Below are 15,759 nucleotides of genomic sequence, written 5' to 3'. Positions count from 1 at the left end.
CACATATCCTTATCTATTTGAGTCTGTTTGGTCACTCTATTTGCGTCCCACGCTTAGTTGACACTTATCTCTACTAGCTTATCTCACTTTTCTTATAGTATATTGTGACTTATGTTATTTGGTTGCTTTGGAGAACAATGAATCATGCTCGGGTCCAACAAAAGTTAGATTTCTAACCTACTTTAAACACTATTTAGTGATATATAAGCAAGTCAAGTAACTTATGCATAATAGTATTATTGACTTTTTTATCTTAAAATTCTTTGACATTTAGACTAGACCTAAGAAGAACTCTCATGTTCATCAAGTTCATTAGTGAATGCCAAGTGTAGGGTGGGTGAAATTTAACATTGATGGAATGACTAGAGATTGTCCTAGACATGCGACTAGTGATAATATTTTTTTAAGGATTTGAAGCTTTTTTAAAAAGCTTTATATGAAGAGCTTGTGGTGGCTATTTATATTGAGCTTATTGAAACCTATCATCTTTGAAGAATGTGATTCCATTTTAGTATGTTAAATTTTTTATAACCCTCCACTTATTCCTTGAACCTTTTTTGGTTGGTGGATAAAGCGCATTCAACCATGCAATTAAAACTTTATAGTTTCAAACATTTTCTAGAAAGTAACTATGATGATCTTGCAAACCTTGAGAATAGAAATAAAATGGATTTTTAATGCTTTCACTAGTACAAATTTGGAAATCAATGATGACTTATTATGACGGGTCTAATCTACCCATCATAATAAGTAAAACTGTGGCAATATAGTAAATAAATTAAAATTTATTATGTTGGTTATTATTAAAACTGACATAATAAAATTTTACTATGACGTTATTATTTTAAATGACATAGAAAGTTGTTACTATTTCAATTGTAATTGGAACTGTCATAATAACTCTTCTAATCTCTTTTTCATTTTAGGGTTCTTTCTCATTCACATTGTTTTCCCATTGTGATCTTTTCCAAAGAGATCCGTCTCCTTTTTCGCATTTTTTTGGTGGCAACGAGCATTGTCTCATTTTTGGTTAGAATGAGCACTATCTCTTGTTCACTTGCAACCCATAGTGTCATTTTTATGCATTTCCCTTTCTCTTTCTCATTTTTTCTAACAACCAATGTTTTGTGCATTCAACCCTAATTTCTATTTGTGCTGAAAATTCATTCCTAACACACATTTTGCTTCATGTTTCGTCTCCACTAACATAGTTGTGCGATTTTTCGCAAGGAGTGTGAAGATCAATCACAAGGAGAAACGACTCATAATCTCCACTACGGTGCCTTACGTCGCCTCGAGCGTCGGTATGATGGAGATTTTGTGTTAGAGTTCGTGGTGGCGATAAAGCGGTGAGGTCTGAAATCAAATGAGAAGGCAGTGTTCTTGATTACATAGGTGCTAGAGAACGCGAGGTTGTCGACCAGGAACATTGGGACGCTGAAGATACATACTCCAAGGACGTTCAAATTTGTACGACATTATCGATACAAATAGGCTCGTGCACATGAAGGGTTCGGTAGATTGTTTGAACGAGAGGTCTATTATTTTTTTTGTTGAAATTAGTGAGTTCTTAGATCTAAAATTATTATGCAGAACATCCTTTTTCAGTATTAATAAACCATCTATGTGCAAATTTGAGAATGGGAATTACCTATGTTCTTATCAATCCGTTTGTTTTTTAGTTTTAGTTAATTACTCTTAATCTGGAAATCGTTAGAGCACTAGTTAGAGGTAGCTTTGCAATAATTTTTATCTATATATGACCACATATTCTTCTTGTATCAAAGCATTGGGTATTCATCCTTTGTGTCATCAACAATGGACTAAATGTTATCAAGGTAACTCTCTAGTAAATGTTGATGTATGCTTTTACAAAATCTCTAAGTTTAAGAGAATATTGCAAGTAACAGTCAAATGAAATTTTGTATCTATGCAGACTCTTTTTTTTTTGCTTTGACAATTATCATAACACTAATAACTCACTATAATAGGAGATTTTCGTGACAAATCTCTTTTCTTCTATTGAATGAGGTTTATACTTGTAATTGAAAAGCTAAGTAGAACTTCAATACACCCCTCGGTTGATATAGTTTCATTGCTTCTTCTAGTGTTCTTGCAACTCATACCTTGGCAAGTGTCTCCTGGTTTTCTTTTGATGTATAAATGGATATTCACAATCTTCTTTATATTATTTGGGGATTATTGTTATAGAGTGGACTTTAAGCCTAACTCAACCCCATAAAATCGGCTCAATGGGGTGAGGTTTGCACCCACTTATATACTATGAAAGGCTCTCATCTCTAGTCGATGTGGGATCTCCAACACACCCCCCTCACGCCGAGAGTGATAGATAGAAGCTCGTGCGTGGGACTATATATTATGGGTGGTCCGATAGCGGCCCGATAGCGGGTGGCCTGATAAGCCCAACAAATACTCGCTAGGATAGGCTCGAAAACATGCTCTGATACCATGTTAGAAAGTGGACTTTAAGCCTAACTCAACCCCATAAAACCGGCTCATAGGGGTGAGGTTTGCACCCACTTATATACTATGAAAGGCTCTCATCTCTAGTCGATGTGGGATCTCCAACAATTATTTCAGTTTGATTTATCATTGGGGAAAGATTATGACATCACATACGCTTTTCTCATTGATATCCTTAATTTTATCTCATTTATATTAACAGGTCACAAACATTAGATGTCATCATGTGATGCTGCTATGTGGCTATGTGGTTCTATGTGCTTTTTGATTGGCTGAGTGTGCTTATGTAAGAAGGAAATGAAAAAAAGTATGAGCTAAAAGTTTGAATGCTAGTGAAAATACATTTGATAGATGTTTATTGCATGCTTGAATGTGACTGTGGTAGGAGGTGGTGAAAAAAATCGATCTGTGAGGTTCTCACATAGTTAGAGGAGATGTTCTTTCAAGAGTTTCAGGTAGCTACCTAGGAGCACTTGATTAAACTTCAATGGTTTTGGTTTTTTAAAGGTAATTAAATTTAATTATCATTGTCTTATTGCTTGCCATCTTATTTTTATTTACCATTTGAGGAAAGAAAGGTTTCGTGGCCCTTCCTATAGGTCAAAATTTGTAGGGAGGATAGGGTCATTATTCATGATGTGTAGTGACAAGTGCAGTTCAAATTCAAGATTCATTAGTCAAAGTTTTGGTTTTGTGCTTATGTTTTAGAAAGAGAACAACTTGACCTAATTAAATACACTTTTCTAATTCTCACCTAAACATTAAACATCAGAGGCCCAAACAAAATGTTTAGAGTCCACATTCCTCAATATAATTTCAATGTTGTACTTTAGAGTCAAAAGGAACAAACATGGTTATGGTAAATAAGGTACATTTTGTTAGTTTTATTACAATGGTTTTAAATAAAGAAACTTAGATGCAATGTTTTAGTTATATTTAATATTATTTTTCAGTGTAAAAAATATGTTTTAATCCAACTAATGTGTCTACAAAGTTTTTTTTAAATTGTATATTTTTAGTGGATTTAACTTTAAAATGTACTATTTTTTGTTTTTCAAATGCTATCAAAAATACTTTTTTTTTATCTCTATAAAACGTTATTTATATACTCCGTAGGATCAAAAGTGACGCATTTTAAAATTATAACTAAAAATGTAAAATTTTTATTTAGAAATATGAAAACTAAACTTTGAAAATTTTACAAGGATAAAAAAATATTTTAACTGATTTTAATTTGTACCTTCATATTTTCACTTAACAATTTTACAATCAATCAAAAAGTTAAGTTAACATTCAAATAACTTATGGAGTTTATTTATAGTTATTGTGTTTTATGCAAGAATCACCAATTTTCATATAAATAGTTTTAACTTGTGCTGATTTATTTATGTTTTTTTGAGACATCTAAGTATGAAACTTGGTTATAGGAATGAAACTTGTTATGGAGTTTGAAAAGGCCCAATAGTGAAAGGATAATTGGATGTGGGTCTGCTCAAAAAAAGGTTTTATGCAAAACATTTTATTTGCTAGTCCATGTGAAAGTTTAATGCACCACTATGAAAAAAAGTCATAAATACAAAAAATGTTTCTTTCACATCTGACAACAACTTTTCTCAACCACAAACGATGTTAACCAAAATATGATGAAATATATTATGCATTTTTACATGTCCATCAAATCATAAATTATATTATTTATAATAAGTTCATTAGTTTTTATAATTACTATCTAAAAAATTATAATAATAATATTTTTTTTTCATTTTTTTTGAGTGCGGGAAAGGATTTTCCGTATAACTAAAGATTTCTGCAATTTCCAATTATTAATAATTTGATATTCATGAAGTTTTTTTCTAAGGGATAAGCATTTATTTGGTTGTTGTTGACAATATTTGGTTTTAATCACATGAAACTCGGAAAATGTAGAACCAATTATTGCATTCAAGCATTTCTTTTCTTGTTGTTATGAATAATCACTTATGTTATTGTGTCTTTTCTTATTTTTTATGCAATTTTTCTCTATTATTTGGAGGTGGAGACTAAAGTTTAGGTTTAAAAAATCAAAGGTGGAGACTAAACTTTAGGTTTAAAAAATCAATTGAATGTCATGGAGTTAGCTATGATGGTGGTAAAAAATCATTAGACTATCTTTTTTGGTTGTGGAGAGGTCCCTAACTCAAAAACTTGCAACAAATAATGTCCAATCTAAAGTTTAGGCTGCAAATGATGTGCCAAAATTGGTTGATGTTCCTAAATTAATAAATAGTTGTAGAAAGAGGAAGTCAAGTATACTATTTTCTATTTCATAATTTAAGATAGTAAGATTGATTTTGTACCATGTATACATAATAATATTATTTAATTATCAATGAATTAATTTATGTTTATTGAATAATACCATTTAATTATCAATGAATTGATTTATGTTTATTGAATAATACTATTTAATTATCAATAAATTGATTTATTTGAGAATTGCAAGTGACTGTTATTGTAATAAATATCATAAAAAGTTTGACTTATTATGACGGTTGTAGTGTAAAGTGTCATAGTAAGTTAAGTATTTTATGACGGTTGAAATACAACCAATATAATAAGTTCAACTTACTATGACGGTTCTTCAACTAACATAAAAGTGTAAACTTTTCATGTCTCTTGTATATATGTCGTTGGTATAACTATCATAAAAAGTCTTGTACAACCGTCATAAAAAATCTTATTTACACTAGTGTCCATATATATTCTTAGCATTGAATTTCTTTTTTAACATATAACTTGTGAGATTTTAGATTTCAGTACTATGTCTAACATCATGTAAGTTTTTTAATAAAAAAAACTCTAAAATATAATACCACTAGTACAAAATTGACGAATAACGATAACAATAGTTTCAGACTTAAAATCGTAAAAAGAAACATATAATTAAACAAAACTTACAAACCTTTTGATGATAATTAACTCTTATTTGATAACGCAAAAAGTAATTATAGTTCTAACAAAATATTGTTGTTAAAAATTCAGAAATATAACATGATAATGATTGTTAAAAATCCAAGAAACAACAATGTTCTCTATTAAATTTTCATTCAAAATTAAAAAACATTGAAACGATAATTCTTCCCTAAAATCGTCGTCATATGTATTTTTTAACTTTACTGTCCAAAGGTTTTTGTTTGCACGCTCTCACCTTCTTCCTCCTACATCCAAAGAGCGACACAAATTTTATAGACAAAAATTATATTTACACATTCTCGAAAATAATGGATCAGAAGTTGATTTTAGCCTTTTTATTTATTTATTTATTCTACTATTATCTATCAAAAGGTTTTTTTCTTTTTTTAATTTTATTTTAGTTAGTTTGTTTTGTTTTATCCTTTTTAATGCCATTGTTGACTTTAGTCTATTCAATGCAATGTGATAAATGTAAAAAATTATCCTTTTTTTTTTACATAAGAACGAAAGAAACATAAATTAATAGACATAATAATTTATATTCTTAATATAAAGTTAATATAATGTTATAAAGATAATTAATTAGGGGTGTATTTTATTTTAATCTTTGCTATTATTATTATTATTATTTTCTATCAATGGCGGGGAGAATATGTATGCTCAAATCGGTTTTGTTGTCAATATCTCTGTTTTATATGTCGTTCTATAAGATACCAAAGTTAGTGGTAGATACAATTAAGAAGATCCAGAGAAATTTTCTATGGGGCTGGGGAAGGAAGGTAAGAAGATAGCATGTGTGACATGGGAAAATGTGTGCGAATCTAGAGAGGTGGGTGGTCTAGGTATTAAAGATATAAGGACATTTAACGAGGCGTTATTAGGGAAATGGATTTGGCGAATGCAGAGGAGGCAGGTTTATGGAGGCAAGTGTTGGATTCAAAGTATGGTGGGTGGAGAGAACTAAGAAGAGCAGTCAACAGTTATAAGGAGTCAAATTGGTGGAAAGATTTAAAAAAAGTGTAGCTGTCGGAAGAATGAGGGAATTGCTTCGAAGACGAAATGTCGTGGAAGTTGGGGGATGACAAAGATATAAGGTTTTGGGAAGACAAGTGGTTAGACAATGAGGCCTTAAGAGTAAAATTTCCGAGGCTATTTTCCATTGCCAATGAAAAATCTGCTAGCCTTTCACAAGTAGGTTTTTGGAATAGCGACACATGGTGTTGGAAAGTGGCATGGAGACGTAATCTTTTCGAGTGGGAAATCGGTGAGGAAAACCAACTCACATCGTTGTTAGATAACAAAACCTTATTAAAAGGGTCCAGGGATCAGTGGATATGGAAGACGACTGAAAAACTATCTTATACGGTTAACTCAGCTTATAATTGTTTAAGAAACAGGGACGAAGGAGCCAATAGTACATTGTATGAGGGTCTTTGAAGCATCAAGGCGTTACCTTCAACATTAACTATTGCCTGGAGAGTTTTAATGACAAACTTCTGACCCGTGCTAATTTGGAGAGAAGAGGGTTAATCCTAGAAAGCAATAGGTGTGCTATTGAGGAAGATGAGGAAAGTGGAAGTCATATATTCTTCGAATGTAGAGTAGCCTGGAGAGTATGGTGCCTCTGTAGTGAATGGGTGGGGAACCAACAGTGGTTTATAGGGAAGGAAAATCCCATTTCCTACAGTTTAATATGAACTGGACTATGCAAGAGATAAACAGATCTTGGAGGTGTGTTTGGATTGCAGTGGTCAGAGAAATTTGAAAACAAAGAAATCAAATCATTTTTAAGGAAGGTCAAACAGACAACTCTGAATTCTTCACTTTGGCTCAACTAAAGGCGTGGACGTGGCTTACAAACAAAGAGAATGTAGCTGAATTTACATACGCCCACTGGTGCATAAATCCTACGGAATGTCTGAAATCTATGCGAAAGAGAAGATGAAGAAGGAGGTGTTTGTTTTAATAGGAAGAAGTCTCGTAAATTACAGTTGTAAACTTTTTTAATTTTGTTGTCGTGATGTTTATGAGATTAGCGCTACTAATGCTCTTAGAGAGCTAGTTGTTAGTTGTTTGCAGGTCTAACTGAAGTCACGACAAAGACGATTCAAAGCTTGGTTATGGTTGAAAGATATGATGAATGTTTTTCATGTTGGGATCCCTGATTGGATTCTTTATCATGTTATATGTTTGAAATTAAAAGGATATTACTAGGGTGGGGTTAGGTGCTGGATGAGATCCTTTGTTTTTTCGTTATCTTCATATGTATCTGGATTACCTGTTCGGTACATTAGCTATTGGTTAGAATTGTATATCTATGTCTATTGGTTGGAAAAGTCTTATGGTAGGGATGCAGAGACAATGATTCTCTTAGTGGTAGAGTCATATATTCGTTACAAGAAGGGCGCTGAGGAAGGGACAATGAAGATGATGGTGTAGAAGTGATTTATTAAGCAGCAAAGGGTTATGACTTATTTATTGCAGCATCAAGCAGGACAAAGGTTTGTTGAGTGGTCTGCTAGGCAAAAAAATGACCTGTAAGCCATGTCCAAATGTTGTCAATGCTGGTCAAGCTTATGCAGTTTTTGTAGATGCACGTTTTGTGTGGTTAGTTGACCAACTATTGGTGCTTAAAAGATGAGGATGTGCAAAGATTTTTGTAGCTTTTGGAAGTAGACTGACAGTAGAGGACGTGCCTCACTTTGGTAATAAAATGTAGTGCACAAGGTAGTAGGTTTGGTATTGCTGCAATGGGTAGGGAGCTAGCTAGACTTCAAGTTTTTAGATTGTTAAAATTCCAGTGGCTAGATAGCCATCAATTTTTTGGTTTGCTGGTTTTTGCAAAACCAGTTCCTGTTTGGGCAGGGGTTGTTTAAATAGTTTAAGATTCTTGAGTTAAGTGGTGTGTCACTTAATCTTGATTTGCTTTGTTGATTGCTTAAACTAGGAGTATCTTATGTATAAGGGTTGAGACACCCTTAAAGTGTTCCATTTTATTTTATTAATTCATTACTGATAAAAAAATAATTTATTATTATTATAATAGATAAAAATTGAATTAAATTTTCAATAATGATATAAAAACAATTTTTCCTTATACTATTTTCTTCCAATCAAATAAGTTATTTTTCCACTCATTTATTACCTCCTTAAACATTTTTTGAAGATAAAAATAAAAAAATTAAAATAAACTTCTCCTAGGTTAGAATTAATTTATGAATAATTTATTGTAAAACATCTTTTGTATTTTTTTTAAAGTTAGACTGTATATACATTTATTTTAGATTTTTAAGAAGTTTATTTTATCTATTTCTTTTTTCTATATTTAAAAATGTTTATAAATAAGTTTACTTAAAGTACAAAAGAAAAGACATTCTAATAATAGTAGATCAACAACTATTTGGATATGGAATTATCATTTCATCATACCCTTTTTACTTATTTGGGGCTAACTTTATTCTGTCCAATAAAGTAACAACTTAATTATTTTCTTAGGATATTATGCACGGCTTATATTTGAAACCATGTTTCCTAATTTTTATGCAAACATAACTAATATGAAAAACTGTTGATTCATTAATTAAGTGAAAACCATACATATTATTAATTTTTAACAAACCTTAATTAAAAAATAAAGGTACGAAAAATAGGCATTCCAAAAGTATTGGATCAACAAGGATTTGGATATGAGAATATGATTTTATCTTTAGGCAAATTCTCCCTACACTTCTATATATTCCTCCTACACCTCTATATTTTCTTAATTTTAAGAATATTCTAGAGTATTTTGAAGAGTGTGGTGTATTTTTTTTTAAGTGGTGAAAGTGGTTGTTTGTAGTGGTTGATGATGAACGTTGATGATTGAAGTAAAATTTGTGGTATTTTGAGGTGATTAGGTATCGTTTGCTCATTTAGAATTATTTAAAAAATTTAAAAAGGTTAAAAATATTTTTTATATAAATATGGAAGTGGAGGGATAATTTGCTCCTATATTACCCTATTTACTTGTCTAGGGTTAGCTTTAGAGTAAAAATTTAATTATGTTTTCAGTGTATTATGAACAGTTATATTTGAAACAACATAATCTAATTTGCAAAACATAAGGAATAGAGCAATCGTTGTTCACGAATTACGTTATAACCTACGTTTTATCAAATTTTTAATGCACATTAATTAAAAATATGAAAACCGATTAATGTAAATGTTATAAAAACTCTACTATATATTATAGTATTCGAAACCATTTGAAAGCCATCATCAAATTTTGCAATTCATCCTCAAAAGCCATCATCACCTTTGAAACCATGGCCACATTCCACAACTTTTGTCTAGTACTGTTACTCACAATTAGCTTTACTTCAATGATGAAAACAGGAGTTTCAGACAAGATTCCAGAAACATCATCACCCAGTTCTTATGGTGAAACAAATCATGCACCAAGACCATTGTCATCATATGAAGAATATTTACAAAAATGTGCTGCTAAGTTATACCCAGATTGTGGTGGCAAGATTTTCTCAGCTATATTTTTTGGCAATGAAACTGTTAGCAGTTATTGCTGTGACAAACTTGTGAATCATGTAGGAAAACGCTGCCATGAAGATATGACAAAATACATTTTGCAGTCACCAAATTATGGGAGAAACCAGATTCAGATCCTTCAGAGAAGTGAAAATGTTTGGAATGATTGTGTTTATGAAGATTACCCAACTTTTGAACCTGCTGATGCACCTTTTCCTGAGATAACTGAGAGTACTGGTGCTGAATCAAAGTTATTCATATGACAAATTGTAATATATGTCACATTAAATATAATATTATTAATTTATAATATTGTCTTTTTATGAAAAATAATACTATTTTTAATTTATAACTTCTGATATGTCTAAATTATTATTATTAATTATATTGTGAATTATTAAAGTTTATTGATCATGACTAGTTATTTATTATAACTATTCAATGAACACATTGTTAAAAAAAACATAAACTACGAAATCTTCAACATCAATTGTTTAATTAACAATCTAGAAAGTATCACTACTATTAATAATGTTAACAATTGCTTATTAAAAAAAATCTTACTATTTTTTAACAACATTTCATGTATCAATACAAACATTTATAACATTGTTACTAAATATTTTAATAATATTTATTTATTAAAAGATAGTATTTTAAAAATATTATTAAATCTTTTTAGTTGTTTTTAATAAAAAAAGTAACGCTATAAAACTGTTATTAAAAATTAGTATTTTTTTTCTAACAGAGATACAATGTTTTAAAATTATTATTAAAAGTCTTTAAGAATATTTTTTTACCAAATTATAAAAATATCACTAATATAAATATTTTATAAAATTTCAATAAATATTACTAAATTATTTAGATAGAGATAAAATTTTGAAATTATTACTCAATTTTTTTAGTAATATTTTGTTAACAGAATTGCTAATAGAAACCACAGCTTACTTAAATTTATATATTTAAAAACTATTTATCATAATAAAAAATAATTTAAATATTAATAATCTTTATAATTTATAAAATAATGTTTAATTTAATTAATATAGTAATTAATTATTTTATTTTTCAAAATTAATTCTTATTTCGTAATTTTTTTAATGTTTATTTAAAAATATAAATCTTAAAATAAAACTCAGATCTTACATAAACTAATACAAGTTTAAATAATTATATTAATTTCTCATATTTAATATTTAATGAAATATATATATATATATATATATTTCTTTAATTTTAAGGAAATAAATTGAATTTTTTAAATTTTGAAATAAAATCAAATTTATGAAAAATAGTATATTTTAAATTAATAGTATCCATTTAATAAAATCAAATTTTAACATATTTATGTTGAAACCCAATAGTTCTTTTATTTTTCAAATATATGTAATGAAGTTTTGTTTCATACGTTAAGCTTCATAAACACATTGTTATATCACAATTTAATGTTCTAAAAATTAAAGACAGAAATCTTACCTTATTCTGGGTCATGTGCTCACACATAATTTCTCTTAAATTGATTGAGTTCATCTAATTCATTTCAAATTCCCAAAATTTATCCTTTCTTAACATGTGTTGGATAAATATCCCTTCTTCAAACAATACACAGAGTCACAAAAGATGAGATAGATGTTTGTAAATTATGGGGTGCATTAAGATTTGATGTTTCCATTGTGAATTTGGAATAAGTTTTACAAAATCTATTTACTTTTGACTTCATAATGATTTCAACTTTTACAATCTAAAGTTTTCATGACAAGTTACATGATGATTTTTTTAAATCATTCCCAAAGCATCATGATCTATTTTTAAGTTATCATTTTCTTCTTTTAATCAAGTCAATACATTTAATAATTAAGCAATTTAGCTTTATCATGCAAATCATCGAAGACATTCAACAATTGATCATAATTTGAATAAACTTCAAAGTCAAAATTACTTATATTTGTTATTTGCTGATTCAAAGCTAACCATAAGACATGATACGTTTATTGATTTTTTCATTATTTTCACTTATGTTGATGAAAGAGTTTCATGTACTTTTTTTATTTATTTTAAAACCACCACACATATTTTATACTTGATGATAAACTCTTAGTAGAATTCATCAAGTGTAAAAGTTGAGAAATAATGTTTTTGACTTTTACTCATAATGAGCACATTTTTTCTCATTTGTAGTTCAAAAAATACATTTTTTTAGGTATTTTTATCAACCGTTTTAGTAGAGAAAAAAAACATTAATCACTATATTCCAAATACCCGTAAAAAGTGAAGGTATTAATCAAAGTCTTCTCAACAAAGGTTTATGAATGCCAACCCTTTTTTGGATAAACAACTTAAAATAACTATCAAAACGTGCTAAATGTAGAAATAAAAAGGCTATATACAACTAAGAGAGAGACACATTGATGTAAAATTGTTCTTTTTAAACAACAAACTTTTCTCCTTAAATTTTTTCGAGAATCACTCAAACAAAAGTATTTAAGAAACAATTTTTTTAAAACCCTTGAGCATTAAGAGATCTAAAGAACAATATAGAAAAGATAAGGGAAAGAGAAAAAGGATACAAATAATTTTTAAACTAGCACTAAAACAAATCTTTAAATAAACACTATTTTAGATACTAAAATAATTAATTATTATTTTAGAAATTATTTTATAAATTACTTTTTTTTATATTTAAAGTGGTTTATATTATTAATAAAAATTTATATAATGGTTTCTAGATTGGTATATAGAGTAACTACCAAGATTTTAGTTACTAATATTTTAGATTATAAATTAGATACCAATTTCATTTTGTAAATTTGTATTAATAATACAAAATAATTTAGATATTAATAATTTTTTAATCTCTAGAATAATATTTAGTTTAGTTAATATAGTGACTAATTATCTTTTGTCTATAAATTTCGTTACTAATGATTTTCTTGTAATGTAATTTTTTTTTATATAAAAGCTTTCATGTTAGGCATCATTATGCAACTTGACATCTCTGCTAGGCTGACACCTCAAGTAACAACAATCATTTTTCATCACATTAAAAAAATATTATTAAAAAAAAGAAAAAAAAATACAAAAATATGGGGGCTAGAGCAAAACCCATATGTTAACAAAAACGATATATAGGTAAACTATACCTATTCATAAAGAATTCTAAGAATAGACTTGATGAAAGTCTATTATACCAATGAAATTATTCTCTATGAATAAATCCTAAATTAGCCAACTTATCAACACACACATTCCCTTCACGAAAAATATGAGTAACCATGAACCTTATTTTCCCACAGTAATTAAGACAAGTATTCTATCGATTACAAAGTATCCATGAAACATTAGTCCTAGCAGTAAGTGCAACACAAACCAAGACAGAATCACATTCAAGCCAGACATTAATAAGCCCCATCTTTTGAACTTCCTGCATAGCATGTATAACTCCATAAAACTCAACAACCATAACATTCTGAACTTCAAGAAGTGCAAAGAAAGCACCAATAAACTCCCCATACTCCCACAGAAAATACCTCTACAAGTAGCAAAACCAGAATACCCCTTATCAGTCCCATCAATGTTAGTTTTAACCCAGCCTGATGAAGGAAAATCTCATCTAACAGGAAGAGGACAAAAAAACTTTACTACTACGAGTATTAATACCAAAAAACTTAATCACATTAAAATCTAACATATCATTCTTCATTGAAGCTTTAAACAAATTTTTCACTAGACAAGTTAAATCTTTAATTGTCAAAATAGCTCTAGAAACCTCAATCTTATCCTGAAATCTAGCATAATTCCTCATACGCCATATCATCCAAATAGAAAAAGTTATCACAACAAGTTTAATCAATTTAACCAAAGGACTGCCATCACTCTTAATAAAAGAAAGAAAATCATCCTTATTAGAGAAATGAGAAGTAAGAAAAATCTGTTGAACCCAATTCCAAATATGAAAAGCATTAGAACGTTCAAAAGATAAATGTTGAATAGATTCCTCGTGTTTTTCTCAAAGCGTACACATAGAACGTATATGCAAACCTTTATTCTGAATATGTTGATTTGTAGGAAGCCGTCCATAAAAAACTTTCCAGAGTTAGAGTTTTGGAAGGTGGAATAGATGAAAACCAAATGAATTTACTCCAACCATAGGGAACTTTTGGTTCCAAGAAAAAAGTCCTAGCCAATTTAAGAGTGAACCGGTCAGACTCATCTAGAATCCAATTAGGAATATCTTGTTCCTCCCTAACCATGATATGATTAAAAAATGAGGCATCTACTGTAAAGATAAAAGGATATTCCAATCACAACCTGTTCAAAACCGAGAGATTGTATCCGGAATGCTAGCACCATCAGATAACCCTGCAATATTTGCTAAAGAAGACCACTGCCCTTTATGTGGTCTCCCTAGTTTTCTTTTAGTGCAAACTATTTCCTCTCCAGTATCATTGGCATCCTCCTCCATCTCATTAGGATCGGCCCAAAATTTTGAAACAACATCTGTAGTTTCCAAACCATCAAGAGAGGAAAAGTGATTTTGCAGGACCAACGATAGTGCTTTAACATCCCCAAAAGATTTAGCCTTCCGAGGGGAGGTATGAGACAACATTGATGGTACAATCACTATATCAGAGACCTCCACATGATGACCATCAATTGGAGTCTTAATTGGTGCTTTAGAATGTGCAGGTGATTTAGTCCTCCGAGGAGAGGTAGAACGCAACGAAGATGGTACAACCATAGGAGCAGAGACCTTTACATGATGATCATTAATAGGAGTCGTAACTGAATGTGACTTTGAGCCCTTGTATTAATAGCAAGTGAATGCCTTAACATCCCCGTTTATGGGAAATCTGAAATGGGAGTGGACAACCCCTGTCTGGATGGCGACCTATCATGATCTGAGTCATCCTCTAGAGGAGGCATATATGCAAAATCACCCTCCCCTCTGTTGAACCAAGTGGTGTTCAAGTTTTGAAGAATCCAAATCCTTTGAAGGATGTTGAAGCCTCTGCTGTGCTTGATGTTGCTGTGCTGGTTTAGTATAGTTATGGGGTAGTTTGGATGTTGTAATCCACCCATTGATTAAATCTAAAGCATAGGCATTCTCAATCTTTGTGAAAGTAAAATGTTTTCAAACTAAGTTAAAACAACCGATTGTTTTGTCGAAACAACCGATTGTTTATACTTAGGTATTTTGAGAAAAAGATTGAAAACTGTTTTTAAAATGGTTGAACTGTTAAGTACCAAAACAACCGATTGATTCGAGGAAACAACCGATTGTTTGTTTTGGGACCATAACAGAAAAACTGTTTTATCTTTGACTGAGCTTTAAATGTTTTAACTGCTTACGCTCCAGTCATTAAATGCTTTGACCAATCTTTAAATGCAATTTAAGAGTTTGTTAAGATTTGATAACAAACTACATCTTTGAACATATTCAGAAAAACAGATTTGACAATTAATCTTTGACAAGTTTTTACTAAGAGTTTTTGAGTTTTTCAAAGAGCTGAGATTGCTAAGAGTTTGTGATTGATCAAAGTGTATGAAATAAGATTATGCTTGTATTGATTTCAGATATACTTCTGTAACAAGTGTAATCCTTGTACTCTGAAAAACAAGTTTCATTTCTGTGTTTGCTGAGATTGGCTGTGTGTTCTTGAGGGGATCAAGATCAGCAATCATAGTGTTGGTGTGTTGGCCAAGGAGAGTGTGTTTCTTGAGGTGTTCAAGGTCATTCTCTTGGTTGTTGTGTAAGTGATCAAGGTGTGATTGCTTAGTGGGTTTCCTCAGGGTTTCTGA

Source organism: Phaseolus vulgaris, chromosome 1, assembly GCF_051622355.1.
Source record: "Phaseolus vulgaris cultivar YP4 chromosome 1, ASM5162235v1, whole genome shotgun sequence".
Taxonomy (NCBI): Eukaryota; Viridiplantae; Streptophyta; class Magnoliopsida; order Fabales; family Fabaceae; genus Phaseolus; species Phaseolus vulgaris.
Note: the sequence above shows the minus strand (reverse complement) of the source record.